Below are 4,586 nucleotides of genomic sequence, written 5' to 3'. Positions count from 1 at the left end.
TAAAATTAATGAAGCACAACAATGGATTTATAATATGATCTGAGCTATCAATCTATCATAGTACATCTAGAGAGTTGTAGAATCAGACTAATTATCAATAACTAGAAGAAGAATTTATGAAGTCACAAAATTCATGGATCATCCAAAAAGCAGCAACATTCTCCCTTGCAGAATCCAAGCATACAACCACAAGGAATTGCTATTTAACCTGCCAATAACAGCTCAATAATTACATTAGCAATGTCATCTGGCATGTGAAAAAATCAATGGCTTGGGTAGATTTATAAATGTCAAGTAATCAAAAACCCCCCATAGGAGCCTTTTCCATCGTGCAGGAACAGCTACCAGATAGGGCATGAGAGGCTCTGAACATACCAGCAGTGAGCAGCATTGTCAACAAGAAAACTTCCACCACAGTGAGGAACACGTGGTAATCACTTGAAAAAAAATTAGGATATTAAGAAAAAGTATGAAGGTGAAACATTATAGTTGACAAAAAAATACAAAACAGGATCAGCAAGTCTTATCCAGGTAACATATTAGCTATCTTGACAGCAAAAATAATATCAAACAAAAATAGAAGCAGATCCATGAATGCCATGAAATCCCAGTACAGAGAAGTCCTGCATAAGAAAACGTAAAATAGATGAACTTCAGAATTGCTAGTATAATAGAGGCTGGAGGAGCTCAACTTGTATCCCACGTCTCTGCAAATGTCATAACAGTACAGCAAGGTTAAAGAGGTGAGTCCTAAACTTCCAACAAGTCATGGCAATATGTAAGAAATCAGGTTCACAACAGCTCCAAGAAACATGATGCCTGTCAAGAATATTACAACAATAACAATGACAAAGGTTAGCAAACGAAAATATGGAAACAAGCCAAAAGATACAGCAGCATGGATACATTCTATGAAAATAATTCCCACCAAGTTAATATGATACTAGAAAGAAGCGTATAGATCTACCAGAAGCAGAAAGGAATACCGACATTCAGACAGCAGAAGCTGAGAACTGCACACCAAACTTCATGACAAACCACAGTGAAGAATTGACAAGGATAAGATGTCAAAAAATAGATAAAATAAAATTGAAAGGATTTATAAAACAAGCTCGCAATCCTCTCTTCAACACTAACATCTTAACTCCCAAGTCAAAGTTTCCTAAAATATCAGCCTAGTTCCTTCCACAATACTTAACAGATCAAATCCCTCAACCCTACTGTGATACTGTCTGTCTAGTCACTACACTTTTTTTTTTTGACGGTTTTTTTTGTCTAGTCACTACACTTAAATTAGCACGAGTTTCATGACAAAACGAGGGCCTGTCCTCAAACTGCTCTCTCTAAAGAGCTTCGTCTCCCGTAATGGATGATAATAAAAAAATTGCTGTCCAACTGACATTGAAGAGTTAAAAACGATACTGTAATACTTCAGCCTGATTTCAGTTCACAGCATCTTAATTAAAAGACATAAATGTCAGCACAATGTAAATCTTCCAACAATCAATATTTACAAGGTATATGACAATGCTATGGACAAATCTATCTTACTTTTTACAAATACAAAGAAGCCGGGACATATATTCAGCTAAAAAGCTATTGCAGAGAGGATTAGTTACAGGAAACAAATTCTATAGTTGTCAGCCCAATATAATAAAAGATAGCTAAGCAAAACATAATTGAAAGTAAAGTGAACAAAAAAAGATAAGTATCAATACCTCATTGCATTTAAGCAGTATGCCAAAACAAGAATTATTTCATCTCTGCCATGAACTTCTCATACTCCACATCTACTCCCTGGGTTGACTGCTCTGAAGCTGATACAGGTGGCGCTGGAGGATTTGAAGCCCATGGGACATTCTGCATGTTTTGTGGCTGATCAGCAGGAGGTGGGGGAGGAGGTGCTCCATAATAAGGTGCATAGCCATAAGAAGGCAAGTAGGCAGGTGGTGCAGGCGGTGCCAAAGTAGCTGCTGAACCATATACACTAGATGTAGGGGATTGACCAGATGCGCTACTCTGAGATTGCACACCAGGCGGGAAATTTTGGTGTGCATCACCAGGAGGTACAGTTTGTGTGGAAGTGCTACTAGGAACAGGCGGAGGAGGATACTGAACACCATAAGGAGGCACAGACTGATTCTGCATAGGAGGATAATAACTTGATCCAGGTGGTGGAGGGGGATAGGAAGCATAAGGAGGGGGAGGGACAGGTGGCCCCCAAGGAACAGGAGTACCGTAGCTCCCTGGAGCAGAGCTACCTAGAGGCCCACCAGATGTGAATTGCTGAGACGGATAAGCACCTGGAGCTTGATTTGCAGCTGGATACGGTGGCATTGCTGGAGCAGCAGGAGGCTGGGGAGCGGTGGGTTGAGGAGGTTTCCCAGCAACTCTAACTGCAATAGTCCGTCCATCTAAACGATAGCCATTCATACCGTTAATGGCAGCATTGGCCTGTTCAACACTGGAATACTTCACAAAACCATACCCTTTACTCAACTGAGTAACACGGTCCTTTATAACCTTAGCCATCACAATCTCACCAAAAGGAGTAAATAGGCGTATCAAGCCATCGTCATCAAGAGTAGGTGGCAAGTAGCCAATATACAAGTTGGTATCATCATAATCTTTAGGTTTACTAGGATTAGAGCCCAAACCCGCATGTGCACTACTGGCATTACTGCTACTCTGCCAAGGTGGATTGCTTCCAGCACCACCAGACCCAACAGGGGACGAAGAATCTTCAGCTTTGGCCAAAGAATCAGGGACTGTACCTCCTAACTCTGCCAAAAAGTTGCGGTACTCATCATCCATCTTCTTCCCAGTTGTCCCCTTAACCGGACAATCAATAGTTGGATGTCCACCATCACCACAAATTTTACACAGCACATCACTCTTAAAAGTTGAAGTTCTCGAAGGACAGGCATACTGTCGGTGACCAGGCTCACCACACAGCCTACAAAACTCTTCATCTCTAATAGTCCCATTCAAAGCAGCAAGCTCCCTTAGCTGCTGCCTCTTATGCTCATTAAGCACTTCATCCACCGGCTGCAACAGCTTCTCCACCATAGCAGCAGCAGCCTCAAGTGATTCAGGCGTATCAGCCTCAACCAAAACATGTAAATCCTCATTCTCCGAAGGATCAGGTTTCAAATTCTGCTTCTGTTGCAACCTCCCTTCTTTAACAGAACCCTTACCCCTAATCACAATTTTCGCCCCGGTCTCCTTCTCCATCCGTTTCTGAGTATTCCCTCTCGGCCCAATAATCAACCCAATGAAATTATAACCAGGAAACTCCTTCTGAGGAATATAAAGCTTCTTATGAAGCTTAGGAGGCCGGTAATCAGCCGGAGGCTTAAAAGCCGGGTTTTTCTTGATAATCTGTGATATAATCTCCTGTCTCTCTCTATTCAATTTCTCACGAGCACGATACTCCCTAGTATTAATCCTAATTCCCATGTTATCGTAAACCGGTTCGGGGGACGGGGATCTAGCCCCTTCAGGTCTATCATCTAAAGGCAATCCAGATTGCAATTTCCTACTAATTTCAAGAAGTCTACTATTAAGAGATTGAACTTCAGGGTCAAATTCAATACCTCCCATGAAATCAGGCAACTGAAACGCCGGCTTCGGCTCGTCATCCGCCCATCGCGATTTCCTCTTTCTTCCGGCACCATCTCCGGCAGCAGCGGCAGCAGCAGCTCCATCATCCGAAGACGGAGGCGGGTCCCACCTACTCCGGCGTTTTCTACGGCTAGTCGTCTCCTCTTCGCCGCCGGATTGATCTCTGTCGGCCGTAGTAGTCCCACTTTGGGTTTTCGGCAAAGATTCACTCACCCCATTTCCATTCTGGTGATTGTTGTTGTTATTGTTCTGAAACTGCGAAGAATCTAGGGTTTGATGGTCAGATTGAGGCTGAGCTAGGGTTAGGGTTTGGTCGTTGAGTTCTTGGTAAGAAGCTAGGGTTTGGTGAGGAGGTTGAGAAGAGTAGGAATCTAAAGATTGGGGTAAAGATTCAGAGAGATTTTGAGCTTCCATTGATGAAGATTAATGGGGGTGAATCAAAGAGATTGAGTTGAGAAAATCCAGAAAAAAAGAGGGAAAAGTGGAGAAGAAATGAGAGAAAGAAAGAGAGTTTGTTGGTTTGTTTGAAGTGAAAGTGTATGGAGTGTATTGAATTGAAGAATTTAGGGTTGGATTAAAAAACAGTTATCAACTTTAAGGCGGCATATCCAATTACTTTCGGGATATCTGGATATCTTGCTTTGTGCTATACAGATTAACGGGTACCTATAATAACATAGAATTAGTAAAAATAATTCTACTTCAGTAAAAATAATTTCGATTTTGCAAAAATAATTGAAATGACATGATTTATTTTAATTTAATTTACTTTATATTATTGGAATATTAAATATTTTTACTAATACATGATTAAAGATATTGAGGAAAAAAGATAATTTTATCAATTATTATGGAATGAAGAGATTAGTAGATAACGAAGAAGGCTTCAATTAGGTCACAACTTCGGAAAAGTTTATCCAACTTGGTAGTGCTTTAGCTGGGGAAAAAACAAACGAAAGGGT

At 41.0% G+C, this 4,586-nt stretch overlaps 1 pseudogene across 1 annotated transcript; it reads right to left on the bottom strand.

The window, feature by feature from the left end:
• Window positions 1-442: 442 nt before the first annotated feature.
• On the bottom strand, window positions 443-4,168 carry LOC145561961 (splicing factor-like protein 1 pseudogene; annotated as a pseudogene). Its single transcript, XR_014094245.1, has 2 exons — window positions 1,719-4,168; window positions 443-819 (listed from the first exon to the last, which is right to left on the bottom strand). The product of XR_014094245.1 is annotated as a splicing factor-like protein 1 pseudogene (transcript).
• Window positions 4,169-4,586: the final 418 nt, after the last annotated feature.

Source organism: Chenopodium album, chromosome 10, assembly GCF_948465745.1.
Source record: "Chenopodium album chromosome 10, dcCheAlbu1.1, whole genome shotgun sequence".
NCBI lineage: Eukaryota > Viridiplantae > Streptophyta > Magnoliopsida > Caryophyllales > Amaranthaceae > Chenopodium > Chenopodium album.
This window is presented reverse-complemented; position numbering and strand designations above follow the sequence as displayed.